Here is a 22,674-nt window from a genome sequence, read left to right on the forward strand (position 1 = left end):
CACTCAGCCAGCTCTCGATCCACCTCACTGTCACCTCGTCTAGCCCATACTTCCTCAGTTTCCTAATGAGGATGTTATGGGGGACAGTGTCAAAAGCCTTGCTAAGGTCAAGGTAGATGACATCTACGGCTCTCCCCTCATCCAGCCAACCCGTTATAACATCATAGAAAGCTATCAGATTGGTCAGGCATGATTTGCCCTTGGTAAATCCATGCTGACCACTTCCAATAACTTCCTGTTCCTCTATGTGTTTGGAGACGACATCCAGAATGAATCGCTCCATTACCTTCCCAGGGACAGAGGTGAGACTAACCGGCCTGTAGTTCCCTGGGTCCTCCTTCTTGCCTTTTTTGAAGATTGGAGTGATGTCAGCCTTCCTCCAGTCCTCAGGCACCTCTCCTGTTCCCCATGACCTTGCAAAGACAATGGAGAGTGGTCTAGCGATAACATCTGCCAGCTCTCTCAGCACTCGCGGGTGCATCCCGTCAGGGCCCATGGATTTATGAATGTCCAGCTTGGATCATGCGTAAAGGTTACTTGGGAAGGCAGATGCCATATCTCTGAACGTCCTCCCCTTCCTCATTCCTCCTTCTCCCCCCAAATTTAATTGCTGCGCATGATGTCATATGGCATGGAATATCCCTTTGGTCAGTTGGGGACAGCTGTCCCAGCTGTGTCACTTCCCAGCTTCTTGTGGACCCCCAGCCTACCCGCTGTGGGGGGAGTGTGAGAAGCAGAAAAGGCCTTGACACTGAGTGAGTACTCTTCTGTAATAACTAAAACATCCCTCTGTTTTCAACACTGTTTTCATCACAAATCCGAAACACAGCACCATACAAGCTACTGCAAAGAAAATGAACTCTATCCCAGCGAAAACCAACACTATTCCTGCACAGGTGACTTTTCCAACAATTTGTTTGTTTGATTTCTTGTTTTTTTACTGATCTTTAGGATCTTTGAAATATTTGGGGAACTTGTGTTGACTTTGAAAAAATATTATCGTTGCCTAAAATAATTTTTTTCATTTTGCATTTTTACACAGCCCTGAAAGCAAAGGTTATCTTTTTTCCCTTAACACATAAAATACAATTAGAGATCCAATTGAATTTTTGTTAGAATTTAGAATTTTAGAAAGGCAGAATACTGAAATAAAATGGTGCTAGGAAACTTCCTAACACCTTGCTATCCTGCTACAGATGAGGTGGCCCCTTAAGACTGAGTTAGCAGTCTGGAGAAATGACTAACTTGATTGTCTGTAGCTGTTTTGGTGTAACAAAATGGCATGGAACGTGCTCTTAAATCCAGGGACTTTGGAAGAAACAGTAAATACAGCCCTTTTTTTTTTTTAAAGAGCTTTTTAAGGGGTTTTGAGGTTATTTTTGGTTGTTGTTTATGGGGGGGGTGGGGGGGGCATGGGGAGGGCTTTCTTCCAAGTTTCACTTCAGAGAAACTTCCACAATAAAATACTTCACTGATAGGACATAAAAGAGCGAACAACTTAGTTTAATACACGATACTGTATCCATTTATCTCAGTGGAAACTTTTCACTAGCCTTAAAGGGAACAGGAGCAAGACCTCAGATGTTAGAAAGACTTTATGGTTTAGGCAGACTTCTATGGTGTGGTAAAATGACAGTTAAAATACTGGGTGTATTTATCTCAGAAGCTATAAATGTCTTTAATTTGATTCCTTGCCGTTGTACATAAGACTCATTTAAGAGGAGAGTATCTGAAATCTATGAGATGATGACCTAACTTTCTGAAAGTAGTCTGAGCCAGAGTTAAAAGCAACCACTCATCACAGTGTCTTTCTGTTTTCTTCAGTATCTGTAAGGAAGAGCTTTGTGAAAATATGTGACATAATTTAGAGTTACCGTAACAGTATACATATGTTTCATGAGTGAGACTGTGAATAAGTCTAGTCTTAGTACTTCTGAGGAACTGCTCTTTGCAAATAGTGCTTTCATTCTGAAATGTGACAAGACAGATAGAGAGTGTATTTTAAAACTTTTCAAACACTACAAAAAGTTGGGAGAACTTTGGAGGAAAAGTTTTTTTTTCTTTAAGTTATTATAACCAAGCATAAGAACTAATTTGGCTACAGTTATTTCTTTTCATTTTTTTTTTGCCTCAATTTGTAACAAGAAAAAATATTGCCTGTAACTCTTGCCTCAGAATGGAAAATCATCCAAAGTTAATTCTTTGGTTTTTATTTAGCAAGCGAAGTGGTGATATATTAGAGCACAACCATCCTATAAACAGTCTGTGCTGCTATGTGTGAATGTGGGTAGTTAGTTTTAAGCTCAGTCATCTGTGATTTTGGGTACCTTACTGAGCTGGGAGCTGCATACTCTGAAGCCAGACATTCTGAGTTGACAGGGGTGGTCTTTAGATACCAGGGAAATGAGACGTTCTACTATAGCTATAATATAGAGATACATGGTTCAATTCCCCATGTTTTAGCTTTGTGGCAGCCAAGATATACAGTCTTTGCAATGAACATTCAAATGCATTTTTGATATTTGAGTCCCTGATCTTAGCTGGTCTTTGACATGCTGTCGTAGCTACTAAACTAATTGGTTTTTTTTCCTTCCCATTAGTGATGAAGAAGATATGGACAAGATTTGTATGGAGAAAAAGACGTGGGAAGACATAACACAATAACAAAGGAGAAGACAGAAATAGTGAGAGTGAAATGGAGATAAAAATGGAAGAGGGGAAAATATGCCAGAAAGAAAGTAGTCAGGGAAAGCTGATTGCTCTTAGAAATCTGCTGAATAAATACAAATGAGACAATAAAATACATGACTAAGATACGGAGATGAGACTAAACTACTCACACAAATTAAAGTTCAGTGTGATGCAGGTATTCATTCCCCAACGGAGCTCACACCACTCATATCTGAGCCTGGAAAAACTTTGTTTCAGCTGAAATAACAATTATACAACAGTTTTTGGAATAAATATATCAGACCATATTGAATGACCACTCTTTCCCTGAGGAGGATCCCCTTGGGCAAGAATATAGTACTATAACCTTGAAAATGCTTACTTCATCTCTTTATGATTTTGTTGACTGTCCAAGAGATATTGTGCAGTCCACTTGCACCTGTCAGTGCAGCCCTGGGGGTGGCAGGTGAACTGTCAGAAGCCCTGCTCTGCGCAGCTTCATACAGCAATGAAACAAGGTTTAACTTCCTCGAAATGCTGTGGTGATCTTTTCCTTATTGACTGAGCTTTGACTCTTTCACCTTGTTCCTAAATATCCTTTGTTCCTGAGGGAGGAGTGCTGCAGAGATGGTTCTTCTTAACTCATTTTCATGTCTCAAAGCTTTCAAATTCTATCCTGGAACAGTTTCATGAGCTGTGTTCCATGCCACATACAAAGCACGACATGTATTGGAAAACAGTTTTAATTAAAATCTAGTTTAATGTTTCAATTTAATTTAAGTAGCAGCTGGCATTATTTGTGAAACTGACAGTGTGAGAGAAAGAGGTCAGAAAAAGAAAACTGGTTTCTATTCCTTCTTTTTTATTTGCCAGTTGAACTACTAAAGGCATTAACATTTTAAATCTCTATGTCTCTGGCTATTAAGTAAAAAGTAAATAAGAAGTAAACTGAATAGAATTGGTTTTCCACCATTGACATGGCCTTTAACGCCAATATCACAAGATAAGCTTCTCATTAAGATGGCAGTAACCAAAACATAGATTCTATGTGCTGAGATTTATGTATCTGGCAGAAAATCTCACAGCATCCTTTAGGGTTGCTGCTTTAGGAAAGTGATGGCAGTTTCTACTGGCATCTCTCAATTTCTACATGACTAATAAGAAACTAGGGACACTGCTGAGCACAGCATGACTTGATCTAGTTGCCATCCTTGATCTGGTTGCCTTATTACAATTTAAAAATAACCTTGGCTTTTTCAGAAAAAGAAAAAAAAAACAACATTCAAAACTCTGTTTGAGTTCCTTATATGTACTTATATATATACTAAACATATTGCTTCCATACCAACATCTTCAATGGGCTAATCACATTGGCAGTGGATTCATCTCATTTAGTTGTAAGGATCTACTTCATGGACAGCTACATATAAGATAGCTCAGGTTTTTTTAATAGTGAGTACAAAGAGAGAGATCCCCTTAGAGTTAGTACTCATCTGACCTGCTTTCATGGGAGCATCAAGAACGAAGTATCTGAGCACAGTGTGCAATGGCAGATAGTACAACCAAAACTGAGTGTGATGACACCATGGATTGATGAGTAACAGGAGAAAAACACCTGAAGAAAAACACCTGAAATAAAACACCTGAAAAGCTATGTCATGGTATCCCTCATTGAGAGCCTGTGCCTATAAACCCCTCTCTGCCCCTTGAGAGAGACTGGGGCAAAGCATTGTCACATGGACATCCAACATCCAGCACCATGTAGAGAGGCATGGTGCACATAGTGTACCACCTATGTGTTGGTACCCAGTCACCAGCTAGCATGTGATGCTGAGACTGGTCCGAGCCAGTGTCATGTTTCCTCTAGGCTCGGCTGTGCCAGCCCGCTGGTGGGATAATAGTCTCAGTTTGCCCTATGTGAGCCTCCGTGTAAAGCTTTTCCTGATGCAGCCTATCCCTTACTTGGTTCACTTAATAAATTGCCCTTGGCAGTGTCATGTTATCTGGTGTTCTCTTTCTCATTGTGACACCTACTATAGATGTTTATCTTAATACAAAATGAACGGCCCCGTAAAGAGGCTTAGCTGTGCACTGGTAGCAAAAAGATAGCAAAGTGGATACTTCAGTTGCAGGTATGATTATTCTAGGGTTTTAGGGTTTGTGAGATGAATTCTGCCTACCAGTGTCTGTATATTCTGTATATATAGTCTTTATATATTCACCATATATATCCATTGTGTGAATGGCAGGGTAATTAATGAACATGGACTTGAGAGAGGCTTATTTTTTCCCCCTTGTATTTGCTAATGCAAATAACTTTCTCAATCCCCTTCAAAGCAGCTGTATTCTTGAACAGAATCATGTTGACCACTCCCTACTTCAAGCAAAAACTACAGCTCCTGAAATCCATATGGACCTTCTTTATTCTTATCCACTTCCCTGTTTTGTGTCCCTTGAACTCTTGGTATGGATATTAGATCCCCAAATATCTCTCTCTAGTATGGAAATTCCTGTACTCTGGCTAGCAGCCATTGCAAATTAGCCAAAGAATACAGTTCAGGGTAGTCTTTTCATGGTGGCCTGTCATCTGTTACCTCCTTCCATTAAAAAAAAATTATTCCTGACAAAACCATCAAACAGCAATCCCTCCTCACAAATGCCTAAACAAATAAAAATGTGTAGACAAATAAGCTGATTCATACTGGGCCTTAAAAATACCCCTTTTCTCCAGTTTATTAGTCTACTCAGGCTGTACAAGAACTTTACTTTTAATGGAGAAACCAGTCTTTTCACATTATAAGCATAATAATGTTTGATTGAAATACTCTATCTAAAGAAACAAGATTTGAAACTAATTTGGAAAAGATTTTTTGGTTGGTTGGCTGGTTGAGTTTTTTGCTTTTCTTGTTGCAGGGCTTGGGGCTTTCTCTAAATAATACCATAATTTGGCATTCTATTTTAATAATTTGGAACACAATTTTGGGAAGAGACTACCAGTGAATGAATAGTGTGAACAAATGTTTTAGTTTGTGATGAAAAAAGCATTCATCAGGTTCTGAAAAAGCTTTCAACTCTTTTTTGATACAACATTTGAGTCATGCTCTGAAGGAAGAAGACTGACGTTGTTACGTGTTTGGGTTACCCCTTGATGTCATGTTGTGTGCAGCACTTCCTCAGCTATATGGTAAGGAGCGTAGGACAAAGCTGCAACTAGGAAATGGGGATCTCTCCAGAGGACATAGAGTCTGTGGAATATGTTTGGCAACATTTTTTTTTTTTTTCCAGGGAAGGCAAGGAGCAGCTGTGTTTACAGCAATGTACCTGTAGGCACAAACAGAAAGTTTTGAACGTGGGTCAAACGGTTAAGCCTAGGGTATAGTGAGTCAGGTTTATCTCAGTGCTGTGCTGATCCAGTCCTTAAGTTCCACTGTTGCCAGCTCAGCCAGCCAGTGCTGGGATGTGTGTGTATCCGGATGGGATCTGCACAACAAAATAGGTGGCCACCATTTCACTGTCTCTGAGTTCAGAAATTATATGAAGTCAAAGAAACTTTCCTGGTAGTTTTTCAAAGACAACACTCAGATGCATACGAAACACTGATTTTGCCATCCAGAAAAAGGTCGTGCCTGTGTAAAAATAACTCTTAAATAAAAAGGGGTAGTTTTCAAATCCATTTCTCTCCCCATTTTCCGTTTCCTTTGTCAAATAGCTCTATCTCAATAAACTTTTATTTAAAATTAAATTTGTGCTCTTTTTGTAAAGAATTTTAACTATTTAAAAATGCAAACCAAACACTTGGCCTTTACAGAACTGGAAGCAAGGTTTTGTGCCGTTTCATATTAGCTGTCTCGCAGCTGAAGACCACGTACGGAGAATCCTACAATCCAGTTCTAGGATCTTCATCTGAGCACCCATTTTGTCTTTTATAAGCCTTTTTTAGGCACCTTTAGAGCTCAGTTCATTAAATCTATTTTGGATATCTAAATTAAATTGATAATCTGGTCTAACACGTCTCCCTTAAAAAATAAATCCCCTAAACAAACAAAACCCCATATTTAAAATTATTTAGGTTCCCTTTATGTGTACCAACCTTCAAAGCTCCTTTTCCACTTATAGTCAACATTTAGAATGTAGAAAATTACATACTTATTGTTTTTTCACCAAAAATTTATACATACAAAAAGCTGTAAGGTTTTTGTAAAAACAGAAGACTACATATCCCATCATATACTTAGGTACAGTAGCAACTTACAGACCAAGGACAATAATATTATTTCATTTTTCCTGACACAGGCTCCATGTTTTTTTATTATTTTTTTTGGGGGGCGTGGGTGCAGGGAGAGACTTTTAACAATAAGTTAACTATAAGTTAATTCGGCCAAAACACCAAGTTTTTAGCTTTAGCAGGCTACAGTGTTATGCTAGCCAGCATGAAAGACAGAAAGAAAATGTACTTTTTAAAAAATAACATTTAGATTCTAGTACTAAATTGATGCTGTTTTCCCCCATATATCATTGTTATCTGGTGAACTTGTTTATATTGGTGCAGCCAAATCAAATGTGTAAAATATGAATGTTACTTGTCCATCTCAAATTTTATTATGTTTTAAATTATTTGATTTTGAAAAGTGAGAAAAAAGGTCTTTTTTCTATATATTTTTCCACATTTTTTCTGTGTAATTCCTGTGTTGCTCTCTCCTTTTTTTCTTTTTTTCATTAAATCCAAGTTTTTCCTGTGTACATGTAACTCAAGGAGATTGGATGCGAGAAATTGTGGCTGAACATTGTGGAGATAAATGTTAACAAAAGACAAAAAAGTTTCTAAAAAGGACCTAAGCTTCATTTAAAAAGCAAGAAATCAACATTCTGAGTAGCACCTGAAAGAAATTTTATTGTAAAGATTCCTGAAATGGATGTATGCATCAGATTCAGACTCTCAGGACCACAGAGCTGCTGTTTGCTCATGAGATGACTGAAGAACTGTAAGAATATCTCTCAGGAAAAGCTGATACATCAGAAGCACTACAAAATATATACAACATGATTGACTACTGATTACATTTAAACTGCGAGGTAGGTGAGGATACAGATAAAAGGGGAGAAAAGGAGTGTACTGCATAGTTACAGCTAGGGTTATACTGCCATTTCAGCCTATTTACTGAAACAGAATTAAGTGGTTGAAGAAATTAAGTTTTAATCATGATTTCTTTATCTTTTGTAAAATGAAAGCAATAATTTTGAGGATTTAAATTAAGTGAAATTCCTTTTGTTGTTTAATACGTATTTCAGTGATATTTTCTATCTAAAGAAATATTTCAGAATGATATTTATCGAATTCCCTTCTTGGAGAGGATCAGTTATGTCAAGCTGCTTCTTGAAGTTTAAATTCAAACTCCACTTGGATCAGACGACATAATTTGGATCAGTTTATAGTTTTTATAGCAGCTGAAAAGATTGAAAAGAAATCATCAAAGAGGATGTTAATTGCAATTAAATTAAATGACTGGATGGATTAGAATTAGGATGCAGAACTCTGGGAAAATGTCTGCTCTGATGCAGCCTGATGGTGACATGCTTTATTTCTGTGTATTAACCGAACACTTCTTGAGTACTTTTTCATCCCGATTAATAGTGTGAGATTCACAGTGACCCAACCATGCCAGTTGTTAAGGGACTAGTTTAACTTAAGAATAAGACACATTAGTTATGCAAAATCATGTGCATGTAGATTTCAGAATATATATATCACAAATCACCCATCTCACCACTATCGTAAAAAATTAAAAAAGAATATTTTTTTTCTGGAGCAGTCTGATGAGGTAGCTATGAGTTTGAAGTGTAGTCTTGGTATTGCCAGGCAACTAAGCACGTCAAGAAATTCTTCTCAATATATATTGTAAGCCAGAACTGTGGAATTAATTAGTCTGTTCTTCATGGTAGATTTTTCCGTAAAACTTTTGAATGTTCATATAAGGAAGGTTTTTCTTTCTTTAATTTACTCTTCTATTAAATTTTCATATACATCCAAAGAAACTTTATACTAAATGAAATGAATGGATGCAAAGGAAAGTTAACTGAAACCAAACTAGAAAACTGTTTCTAGGCAGTTCCAGAGGCAAACAGATGCACATGCACAAGGATTTCAGTAAATGTCAAAAACAGCAACAAAAAGATTCTTTTCAAGTGTGGACACCAAATAAGCGTCTTTCTTCCTTTTTGGGGAACAAACTTCAGGTAACATTTAAATATATTTACAAGCATAAGATGTTTATAAATATAAACACATTAAATACTGTTATTCCTGTTAAAATCTCCAGACTGTGATGGCAACACAAAGTTATGTCAGGTAACTTTTAGACTGACAATGTATTTGTCTCTTTTTCCAAACATAATCAAGAAGTGAAGACATTCTCAGTAATTTGAAACATCAGCCATGGGGGATATTCCATTTCTCAGTCCAAGCCTATGTTTGCAACAGGCAGCAATTTCATTTTCTTATGTCAAGCTTAAAAACTGAAATTCTCCTTCAATACTTCTGATGTTAGATGTACAATTTCACTGAACAATAAACCTTATGTATTTTTCATAAATCATTCCTCTCATCAAAAAAATTTACACAAACTGTATTTGTTTACAGAGTTTCTGTAAAGTGAGTCCATAACTGTTGCTTGAGGTAAGCTGGAACCCATAAAATTTCCCATGAGTCTATCTTACCCTACATGAGCTTCTGTGAGTTTTGTTGCATCCATTATTTTTTTGTTAATTTTTAGTATTACAAAGGCCTGATAAAAGTAAAGAAAAAAAAAATTTAAAAAAATTACAAATTGCTATTCATATGTAGTCCTTCAGAAAGAGAAGTGGAACAGACTGCATTGCTCAAAAGTAATTTTTCAAATAGCAGTTTTTTACTCTGGTTTGTAACCTCACATAGGCATGAAATTGAAATACTTACTTCCTTATCAAACTTTATGCATTCATTGCAAGCGTTGTCTGATTTGTTCTTGTAAAACGTTTCTCATAAATATTGGCCTGACAGCACTGGTCTTTAAATAAACAAACAAACAAACAAACATGCCTATCAAAGGGAGAGAAAAGAAAAAAAAGTATTAACAATTACATGAACTTTGTTGACAGTCACAAGAAAAGATTGGGGAAACAGCTATTTGTTCTATCAGCCTTGAATGACTCTAATTTTATGAAAATCTCCTCCTCTAAGCCTATTGTTCACCGAAATCTTCTTGTCACATGCAGCCAAGATAAGAAGAGAAGTTAAAAATAATACTTCACGTCTGAGAAAAAAAAATCCCCAAAAGGTCTCTACAAGACTTAATTGCTTTTGCAAGTCTCCATAGCTGGGAGGCCAGCAGACATTTGCTATATGGTTAGAGCTATCAGGACAAGAAGGTCAGAATCCATCCAGGCACTCCCCCATCTCCCTATCTGTATTTATCTTTTATCCTCTGCTTACAATGAGGTAATAAATAATTTGGGGACAGGTAATAAATTTTCTTCTGTGTTTGGTTAATTACTATCACAATAGCATTCTTGCCTCCAGGTTGACACATACCACCAAAAAAACCCCAATAATTCAGAATATTGGAAAGAGATGTATATTAATGACGTTAAATATAGAAGGAATTCTACAACACTGCCTAGGTTGCCAGGTGACTACCATGGCTCCTGGGCTCCCCTTCATTCCTGCTTTTTACTCACTGTAGAATTACACGGAGCCCTGGAGACTAGGTCACAGAATAAAGCAATCTGAAGTACTATGCTTTCAATGGTTTAAAGAAGTAGGTTGTATTTTTGTGAGACCTCACATTATGTTTTCATATATTTTCCAGGTTACAATAAGGTGGGTGGTTGGTTTCACCCCCACATACTCTGAGCTCTGTTCATAGTGATTTTTGTCCTACTTGTGATTCCACCACAGATTAACCTTTAAGCATACTGCATTCATATTTGTAAGAAAAGAACTTCTGCATATGCAGCTGAGATCAGTAGAAAGGATCTAGGCACGTTTCTTTCTTTATGAATGAGGAAGCTGCTATGTCTTCCTCTGAGAAGAGGCCTGAACTCTGGCACACTCTTCCTTCCCACCCCAAAAGGCTTTCCAGAGACCAAGTTTTCAGGGAACACTGAGCTTTCTGTAAGTTCTGGGAGAGAAGACAGAATGGATTTTGGGCAGTTTTGATTAAACCTTACGTCATACACATTTTTATTGTGTTATTGTGCATTTTCATGTAAAGGTGAGGCACTAAAGCATGGGATAGACAACTACTTTAAATTCATTTGAACCAATCAATATAACACTACATTTTGCTTTGCTTATTGATTTCTTCCTATGTCTCTTAGGGAAAACTGTTTTATCAGGAGACTAGCCAAAGTAAAAGAAAATAAACACACTAACACAAGAAAATTAATTTAATTTCTCATAGATTCCTTTAGAGACTATTGTGTTGTAAAGATTTATGAAAAAACTCTGTCCATATATATGACACACCCTAGCTATGATGATATAGTTTAAAAATAATATTATATGCTTGATTATGGAGGCCCGCCAGCTCTCAGTGTGGGTTACAATTATGGACCTGTTTTGACCATTACACAGCAAATACTAACATCTGGAAACTTGAAGTTCAAAGGTTATTTTTCTCATAAAGCTCAACCAGTATGATTCATAAAAACCCGATGTTGACCTTCAGTTTAACAAAATCCTGCTGCTAATATTGTATCGTAAAATACAGGGTGTCTCTTTCCTTGACTTGGTTTGATTTTTATTTTATTGAACTATTGAATCAACTAACATAGAAAGGGGCATTTGAAAATAACCCCTCCTTGTGATTATAATGCAGAAACTTGTACAGATAGATTACTAGTGTTTAGCACACCTGCATATGTTAACCTTTACCATAAAAAAAGCAAAATCTTTTATGATTGCCTAAGAAGCTCCTGACTTGTTGCATATTGCCTGAGGATTTTTTTTTCCTTTTGTTGTCATCGTTTTTCTCATTCATCACGCTCCTCATCACAATATACTACTTACAGTTCTATTCTTCCTGTGTTTATAGTGCCTGAAAGAAGACACTTTAAAAAAACTCCATTAGCATAAATTAATCTCATGTTCCAGCTCATGCCTCCGGGCTATGGGGATGTGAGGTAGATTAAATGCCTTAATACTCCTGCAGAGCTGGGTTCCCCTTCTGCCCATTTTGTAGCTCTGGACTGTGTCTGTGTGCTGATATTATCTCTGCTCTGACAAAAAAATGTGGTGGGCATTGCACAGTTGTACCCCTATTCAGTTCTCCAGGCAGTGGCTAAGTTCATACATTTCCGCTCCGCATACATGTGATATGGACTGCATGCTACCTGGGATGCGGTGCTGCCCAGCAGCTACTGCTAGAACTACATATGCTGTCAGGTAATCCGGGAATGCCTAGATTCAAGCACTGATTGATCATTAGTTTCCTCCTTTCCCCATCCTTCTTGTATTCAGCAGCAAATACTTACCTGAAGTCTAACTTTATTTGTACCACACCTCTCCTTTCTTCTGTCTGAGGTCTTCTTACATTAGGAACCAAAGCAAGCAGACCTCCTCTTCTCATTATTTAACAACGGGAACAGAAAATCAAGGAAAATATCCATCATCAGAAGGCTAAGCTAGAAAACTATTCCTTACACTATGTCTGGTTTGGGAAGAAATAATGAGCTTTGGGGTGAGCAGCTGGGAATGACCAATAAGCTTGGTTTCTTATTTCCACATGCTGTCTTGCCTGTACATTGTAAATAACCAGGAAATCCTGTATTCAAGTGGGAATTCTGTGGAAATGAGAACTATCATACACCCCATTTAATCCTTATTTTAATGAGGCATACATATAATTGAGTTGACATTAGAAAGTTACATTTGCCGCATGGAGAAATGATCAATAGCTTGGTCATGCTAAACTTGTCTCCCTACCAGAAACAATTAAAAAAAAAGAAAATAAAACCAGAGAGAGTGCACTATCTAATATCTGTATTTATTTCTTTTGAGTAGCTAGAGAGTTTCCCATAAGTACTTTCAAATGAAAAATATTTTGGAAAGCCAAAGTGTTAAATACAAATCTACATGAGAAATGAAAACTGTTACTTTTTTAGGATCTGAACTTGAAATTCAATTCAAAGAACTGAACAGCACTAAAAAAAACCCAAAACAACAGGGGTAAAAAGTGCTTGTTGGACTGAAAAGTTGAATGACATGTTTTAACCCATCTTTGACTTCTGTTTTATGCTGTTGAATGACAACTCCCTTGGAAAGAAGAGTTTAGAACTGTAGTGCTGACTTAACCTTCATTACACCTCTGTTACAATAGAAAGACAATCTCATTTAGTAGGTTTGACAGTATGTTTTTCAGTATGTTTTGAAACCTTGTTCTTTTGACATACTTTCCCTAGCTGAAAAGATGTGCTATAAGTAATGAACAGCTGGGTTTTGGTTTTGTGTTTTTGGCTTTTTTTTTTTTTTTAATATGTGCTATGTGTCTGTCACTTAACATTTGTCAGTCTTCCATCATTACCTGTGAACAAATGTTCCTAATTAACTATAGCAGGAGGTGTGGGGACTACAAAGGGGTGAGCTGTATCTGGGACACTGGAAGCTTCCTTTCTTATAAAGCTAAATGTCTAAGGTATTTAAGATCTGAAACTTGATATTCTATCATGGTCTCTTCTGATGGTAATCTTTTGTGGCCTGACCATAGAGACTGTCATAGTTAAACATGCAGGAATACTGCAAGACATCCAGAGACATGTTCGTTGTCTGAGTTTTTCATGTCGAAAAGTATCATGTTAATAAATAAACCTCTGTGGTTTATTTTCCTTCTTGTAAATCTATTCTTTCCCAGGTCAGCTGTGATTTTAATACTCACTCCCTATCCATTTGTTTATTTGTTTTGGAAAATAAGCTAGATAGGGTCCTGTAATTCAGGGGCTTTCAAGTACAGTAAATGAACAACTTCTCAAAGGTACTGAAAAGGTAACTAAGAAAAGCAAGCTTGTAAGAAGGCTTAAATTGGTGGTATTATGGTCTGAAACTGTACTTGAAAATTGTGTATGTAGGAGTCTGCAAATTGGAAAAGACTGAAAAAAATCATAATCTTTAACTTTACACTGAGGGAAGAAATATAGCAAAAGCTGTTCTTACAAAGAAAAAGAAGAGAGGAATGAAAATTATGTACCAGATCTTTCTTGGTTTATTTTTAATTGAACCTCTTTTTACCTAAGTTTACAGTGTGTTGATATTTGATGCTGCATAAAAGTTTTTGCTCTGTGCAAGAAAATGGGTCTTTAATGCCAAACCCATATTATATGTAAACTCTTTCCATCATTAAGCAGACCTCTCTCTCTCTGATGCATACATTCGTACCTTGATGTAAGCAAGTGTTACAGATCATAGATTTTTTTTTCATATTTTTGAAATATTTTAATTTTGAATGAAGTAAAGCCCACTTCATTTGTTATACCTCTGCAATCAATATGTAGTCCATACTTTCCAAGCCTGAATTTTATGATTTTAAGCATCTGACTTCTCATTTACTTAATTTTCCTCTTCTTTCTTTTGCTCACTCTTTTTTTGCCTCATGTTATTTGGGTAAGTGTGGAGGAGAAACTGAAAGATAAGTTCCTTGTTTTCTTTTTCTTTTCCTCAGGCAGAAAACCCAACTTTACTTATGTATTGGTTGTATTGTACAACTCTCAAATCATACAACCTTTTCATTTAACTTTTTTTTCATTTTTATTTTTTTCCTGGGAGTTTATTTACTAATACAGAACACTCAACTTTTGAAGCACAAAATATAATGGATGGAATGTCAAAGAAATGAAAGTAAATGATTTGTGGTTTTCAAAGGGGAAAGAAAAATTTCTGCAGCAAGAAATACTTACAAACGCGGTTGGAACACACAACTAATACAAAAAAACTTAAGAGTTTGATGCTGCTCATTTCAATTCCTTATCATCAAAAGGGAAAATCCTGTCCTCTTTTATTCTTATTCTTTATTCTTATTTATTCTTATTCTTTTATTCTTATTTATTTTTATTCTCCTGAAGTTGATCTTTAGACATGTGACTAGAAGCAGGATTTAATCTATTATTTTGATGATAAACCAGTAAACCCTAAAAACCAAGTTAAATAATTATGTCATTTTCCTAAGTAACATAATTTTAATAGCAGTAATTATAAATCTTGCTTTTATATCTCTTATTATTAAGGACTGCATCAGGTAGAGAATGGCTGAAGAAGGCTTGAATGTTCTTTGAACATAAAAATTGTATTCAAGAGCAAAATCAACCAATATCATCTATGGTAAAAAGTTAAAGATATCCTGATTTCAAAAGCTGGTAACTGTTTTTGTGTCCACAAAATCTATCTTTATTGTATCTGATATTGGAATCCTTATATCAGATGGATAACTTGAAATAACTGTGTTCCAAATTACATGTGTTCCTTTTCATTATTGCCTCTGATGAGGCAAAGAAATATTTTTTCTGAGAAACATATTTATGTTGATTCCTACACTTTGGAAGAGCCTCACACTACTTTTTGTGAAGTCAGTTAAATTTTGTCTTTTCAATCTTTCTACAAAACTACACATTTATGTTCTAACCTGTGTTGCCTGTGATCTCTGTGCTTCTTGACAATCATTGTCAAACGTTGCCAATATGCCTATAGCATGGGATTAATATTATTCTGTTGCAGTGTTGTCAATCAGTTGCCCTTGGCCCAACCCACTCATCTGCGTGGTTTCTAGAATGTTTCCTACATTGACCTTCTAATCTATTTCAAGATCTTCAAAATACCAGAAGGATGCAATGATAATGCTAATAAACGACTTCACTATGAGCTATTGAGGCTGATCTTTTCTTTAATTAAAAGCATTTATTAAGATGAAAGTGTAATGAATTCTATTCCCTAACGTTAGATGTGACATGAAAACTCTATTTTTTCTCAATTAAAGCATGTTCTAGGATATCTGTTTTAAAAGGAAATCAGTCTACACTTGTATGCATCTTTTTTTTGGTTAAAGAATGTATCACAATGTATCTTCACTGTCTGCCATCAGTTCTTTGATATTTACATTTTATATTTTGATATAAGAATATTCAGATTTTTAAAAAATAATATACATATACATTTAGTATAATTTAGCTTAGGCTTGTGGGGTTTTTTTCTTCCTCTTCCACCTCTTCAAGGGGAAAGGATCTTCTGTGACTGTGAGTTGTCTGAATGTGCACCTGCAAGACTTTTAAGCCGCTGCTTGCCAATTTCAAGGAACTTGGATGAAAAGCTAGAAGTATTAGAGATGATTGGTTTTTTTCAATTGTTTTGAAAATCAGTGCTGAGTAAAAGCAAGTGAAAGGCTGGATTCAGTCTTCAGGAATTCTGCTTGGCAGGATTTGGAGAAGCAATCAGCAACTGAGTTTGGCCAGTGCACACATAGGTCCAAATATCTGCAGCACGTAGTGTTTCCTATCTATAGTCAAATCCTTGGGGGGATTGTAGTAGTCACTGGGATTACAGCTAATAAGCAAGAAAAGTACCCACAGACACCCCAGTTTCTGTTGATCACAAAATATTGCCATTCCTTCAGGACACAGAATGTTGTGGTTCAGGCTTTGTAAGCAGGATCATGAAAAGTTTTTCAGAATAGAATTTACAATGTTCACCATGCTTTTTTGCACTGTCATTTATGCTACAGAAGTGATCATGAGCGCATTAAAACGTAATATATTATCCATCTTCATTGATTTTAAATTTCAGTTATATCTACTCTGTTTTTCTACCTATAGTACACAGAGGCTTGCAAGACCCTAAAATTTTACTGTCATAAATTAGGTTCTCCTGAAGAAGATTATTTCTAATGGTTAGAGTAGAATCGATGTCTTCCAAATATCAAACGTTAAACCACAGTTTTTTAAATATTTTACATCATTAACAACAGTTCAGAAAAGAAATCATATTGTTGACAGTCATCCTATTCCTGTGAAATAGAAATTAAATTATTTATTTAAAACCATTATCTATTTCTCAAGTGAGGCCTTATTTATCTCATTCAGCTCAGAACTGCGAGAAATGCTAACCTGTTCACAACATCATGTCCAAGGAATTGCTAATCAATATTCTAACTTTTGTGATTCCTTTTGCTCTTTTGCCTTCACCCAGGAAAATGTGGTCCCATTCATTATAAGTTATACCCGGAAGATTTCTGTAAATTTCTTATAACTACTCTCACAATGAGCTTTTTCACAATAGTTTGAATGTTGTCAAGAAAGCCTGTGTAATTTGCTTCACCAAGCTTGCAAATTCACTCAGAACCATAAAGCTTGCAATCAAGAACAAATAGAAAATGCTGCCACTAAGCCACCAAGCTATCAATCTGCTTGTAAAATCTATGAGCTCCAAGCATGACAGGAAAGGTTGCTGAAACTATTAAGGCAAAGTTAAGAAGAAAAGCATTTCTTCATAGCTCCTGGTATGAGAAAACTGAGGGCATGAGTAAGCAAACAAATGAGGAATAATATGGATAAAGGAATATTATGATTAGAAAGATTTTTATGTCTGTGTATATGTATATACACATAAGCTAATTTATCCTTTTGTAGCTCACAAATACTATCTTGACGCTACACAGACAATGCAAACATTTGTTTAACACCACAGAAAGTGAGAATATCAGAAACAAGAAGCTGATTTTTCAGGGTATGAGATTAATGTACAATATTTAATATACTGCCATCCTAGATACTATGGTGGATTGATTCAATTTGTTGAACTAGAAATATGGGAGTCATCATACACAATGTAAAATGTCTTTGAAAACCCCCTAGAAATTTGTGAACTACTGAAAACTGCACCTCAGGGAACCGACTGATGATCCTGTAAGTGAAAAATTAGTTATTGGTTTAGATCCTATGAGGAGACAACACTAGGATTTTAAACATTGTGTTTTCAAAGTTCAGGTTCTTTGGAAATTTATTATTTCTGCAAAATCTGATGTCATTATTAGTTTAACTTGATGGAGTGAAAAAAAAAAAAAAAAGCATAATGAAGTTGTCCGCAGTTATCACCTTATTTGTGAGTGGTAGGAGAAATATGTCTATTCAGTTCTTTCCTCCTTTTGTTTCTTAAAATAAAATATATGCAAGATCTTTTATTAGAACTAATATTTCCTAAAATTTTAAATGAAATTCAGCCTAAATTTGACAAAATCCTATAATTCTAATGAAGTTAATGAAGTTATTCTGGGCTTGTATGAATGACCTGGTTTTGGGTGTTATCCTCTCTTTCCTTATTCTAATATTACCTCGACATCACTGTTAAATCAATCAAATTTTGTCTTTATTACACTTGTCTAGCTTTCTACAGCTTCAACTGAAGGTTGCCTAAGGTATTAAAGCTTGAGTTTTCATTTTAGGTTAATATTTTAACAATACGCTTTTTCACTTTTTCCAGTGCGTTAGCTGCTACTGGAAATCCAAGATACTATGTCATTACTTGCAATTTATATAAAAAAAAACAAAACACAACCATTTTAGAAATGTCTTATGTAATAACACAGTGCAAAACTTTCAAAATATGTTGTGCAAAGAGCTTTTAAAATTTATCACTAAAAATCTCCCTGAATAAATGACAAACAAGATAACGCATCAATAATAACAGTGCATATTGTCTTGACAGTTGGTTTTACATAAACAATTCAACACAGAACAAGAATATGGTATTGTGGAGCACCTGTGTTTTGCAGAAAGCACACAGTATGTGATGTTACCTCCAATGTAATGAGATTTACAATGAAAAATATGAATAGAACTTTGTAAGACAATTCACTGAGAGAGTATTGAATGCAAAAACTGTTTAAAAGTGCTATTAAGAAAATGACAACAGATATAAAGGAGTCTGCCATTCTGACTTAGTTTGAGCTAGCTGGACCTAGGTATTGCTTCCTATTTCCAAATATGTTGCTTTGTATCAGCAGTGTAGAAGACTAATTCAAAAATTCTCAAACTGGCTTGGTCAATGCTTTCCTCATTTAGGCTCGGACTACGTGTGAAAATAAATATGTAATGTTTGGGAAAAAGTGGAACCTGATGTACATAGTCCATGATTTGGTCTTATTACAGTGCAGAAATTGAAGTGTGTTGAGGAACTGAAATGAACATTTGTCTTGCTGTGATAGCAGGTCAAACCTACGCGTACTGCTTCTAAATTTCAATTACCCTAGTCTGTAGAAGGCAGAGAACTACAGACATGTTTGTAAGCAAACTCCTGTAACATAAATTATTCTTTCTATGCAGTCAACATTTTAATACTACTTAGTGTATGGCTCAATGACATTTATTTGCCATTAATGAAATACTAATAATTTAAAGCAAATATTTGAACATTATTCCTATAGACCTGCAGAGGTTTGCTCTTTGTAGTCCCTCACTGTAATTATTACTGGTTCTGATTGAAGTGATGAATGATATGAATTTAATTTCTAATGGCATCTTATAATAGCTATGTTGAATTTCCTATGCTATATTTTTGCTCAGATCTTTTATTCCCTTTTGAAATTTCTATAATAATGAATGGATAGTGATCAGTGTTTTGTTATTGTCATATGTGATAGGCTCCCTCAGACCATCTCTGTAATATCCTGGAGATTTGTTATTCAGGTTTGGGGTATTTTGAATTGGATATTTTAGTTTTAGCAATCGATTTTCTCTTCCACCTAAAAAGGTGACCTGATAACCTTACACATCCTGCTTAACTTCTTGGAAGACTTTATTACTTTATATTACTTAATAATTCCTTTGCATCTTCAGGAATTTGCAGAGAGAAATAGAAATGCCCCAAATTAGTTCCAGTCCTTTTCCCATACTACTTTGGATTAAATGAGTCAGCATAACCAACAACTTTGAAAAGAATTGTTGTTTTACAGCTCAACAAAATCCATTTCTACTTTTGACCATTATCCAACATCATTTGAAATTTCTGAGAAAAGAATGGAAATAACATGTTCTGAGTTACCCAGATGGCAGATCTCTTTTCAATGAGTCATAGGTACATCACCTGTAATTGCCCATTGCAGGTCAATACCCAAATAAAGAGGGCCCGATCATAGCCAGAATTCCTAGGAATTAGATCTTGGTATGAAATGAAGAACACTTTTCCTCACCTTTATATTCCTCATTGTTGAAAAAGTGTGCCGTTGAATCGAAGCAGTGCACACTCCTAGATCCTTTTCACATTTTCATGGATACTGGATATGAAATGAATGCAGCAGTTTCCATGGAAGTGTGGAATTCCCTCACACTGTAAAAAAAGAAACACATTTCATTACTTGATTTTGTAAAGCAACATGTGTTTTTCAATTACTGTTTGTACACCTGTAGCATAGACGAGAAACCAAATATAGGTGATAGTCTCTTTGGTGAGGTATTTAGTACTTATATATGTATAAGTACTTGCCTTCTTTTTAAATAATACACACACAATCATGGAGCTGTAACACAAGAATAATTCTTTCTCTAAAAAGTACCTCAAACAATAAAAGTAAAAGCTATTCCAAAGAGCAGTTGAAAACCTAGTTTCCATTTAAAGTCTAACTACCTCTAGAATGAACTTTCATCATATAAGACAGTTTGCATTACACAGTAATTATCCAATCAAAATGCTTTGACTTTTTTCCTTACTGTCATTATGGTGGCATGCCTTGGACCTGCTATATACCAAATTTATCTAAAAATGTCTATAGGAAGACGTTACTCTGCATACAAGTCTTCACAATCTATACAGCCTATTTTATGCTGATTGCCTGTATTACCACATCAAGAATAATTAGTTATGTGAATTAATAGTCCGCATGGCTTCTATCCTACACATATTTTTAATTAATGCTTTAATAAAAATCACAAACACGAACTAACCTAAGTAAGGTAACAAAGAACAAAAATGGGGATTTAAGTGCAACTTAAACAGAGAAACTCCTTTCTCTGTACTCAGGGTATTACAACTTTACTGAAAGCTTACTTCCCAGATAAATCCCAGCCTTTAATACTTTACTTTACTTTACTTTACTTTACTTTACTTTACTTTACTTTATTTTATTTTATTTTATTTTATTTTATTAAATGGAAGGATGACAGTTTCTTAAATACAGTGGTATTAGTGGTGCAGCTGTAATGAGGAAGAACAGATGACCAAGCCTTGTGGCAGCTGTGTGCTTCAGATAATATACTACAGAGAAGGATGAATTAGCTCAGAGCTATCAGTGTAGAGAGAAAAATATGTGCTCACCCAGGGGACACTTATGTCATAAGCTTTCGTAAAACAGGAAAAAGTCTAGACAGATAGTTACACGAAAGGCTCTCTTTTCTGAAAATTTACACAAAAGATATTTTAGAAAATGGAGGCATCTGATACTTTGCATGTAAATCTGCTTCAGGTCATGTTATTAACAGTAATAATGTCCTATATGTTGTGCTCACAGAGTACCATCCCTCTGCTATGCATAGAATTTTGAGGGTATGCCACAGTCACCCAGGAAATTCATATCCTCCAGTGTTATATGAAATGCAAAATGTTATGAGTAGCTACTCTTTTTCTAGGTTTGCATTTTCAAAGCAATACAGATTATATTATTAACAAGCCTACAGTTTGCAGTCCTTAAGACTCCAGAAGAAAGAGATATTAAATCTCCCATGTGATGAAACTAATTAAACAAAAGCAGGGAATAGCAGGGCTGCCATCTTCATTTTCTGGAAAGATCCTACTTGGAAAAGTTGCATCAGACTCATTCCTTAAGGGAAGTCCTTGAAATTATAGTACATTTGATCTGTTGATTGGTCAGACAAGGGATAAACACACCCCATAGGCAAATGGAGTTGACCTACTTCAACATTTCTTCCAGGGGGATCTTAAAGTGTGGTTTCAGTCACAGATAAAGCTGAAGCTAAACTGTCATGGATTGACTACCTGGATTAACTGCAACTGCCATGGATTAAATGCAGCTGGAGATGGTATTTATTCTGATGATGTAGTTGTTTATAAAAACTGCTGACTCATGAAAATATGGCTTTTTACAAGGTTAGGTTAGGGTTAATGATGTTGATAGGGGGTTTCTCTCAGTGTTAGGACAGAATGTCCAATTTAATATCAGACTACAAGGAGGGAGGCAGAATATATAAGTGCATCCTATTCTTGGATGTCACTTTTAGTTATAAACCTGTGCTTTTCCTGTTTCTGGTTGGAGGTTTGGGTTTGTTCCCATCTCACCCTAGCTGAGGAAACTTGAGGTGTAGTTTATTCTGGGGCACATTTTAAACCTCTTATTTTGCTAAATGCAATCATTTTTGCAAAACAATACAACTAATTTAACCAGAATTACTTCTGTATTACCTCTTGTTTAAGTCAATCACATAAAAGAAGGACTTGATTTCAGTTTTACTAGGCAAACTCTTGCCCCAGCCCACCCCATGTCCACCACTGCCCCAGAAAACCTTGTCTAAAAGAATTTGGCAGATCAGCTAAATTCTATGATGACTGGAATATTTTCACATTATGAAAAAAGGATTTCATACCAGGAAAGGAAAAAAAAAGATCCTGAGAAGCTTTCTAAGGAGGGAACTGTTCAGCTGAGCTATAATAAAGCTTTTGCAAAGTCCATCTTGCTTGAGCACTTTTTCATGTTTTTATTTGTTATCGTAGTTAGCATTATCAAAATAAAATTGTTCTCCCAATAAGTAATGGAAATGCTTAATCACAGATTCTTCTAACTGCATCATGGTTTATTCAATTGATTTCATATTTTATTTTTAGCTTTTGATTGTATCCAGAGCACATATGGGTTTATATTATATTTAAAATATAGAAATAATTAGATATTCTAATTTTGTTGTAGAATCAGAAAATATGTGTCAAGAAAACTCTGAATTTCTCATTTAAGCGTAGTTAAGTGGCTTAGACCAAGAAATAACTTC

Source organism: Larus michahellis, chromosome 1 (genome assembly GCF_964199755.1).
Source record: "Larus michahellis chromosome 1, bLarMic1.1, whole genome shotgun sequence".
Classification (NCBI taxonomy): domain Eukaryota; kingdom Metazoa; phylum Chordata; class Aves; order Charadriiformes; family Laridae; genus Larus; species Larus michahellis.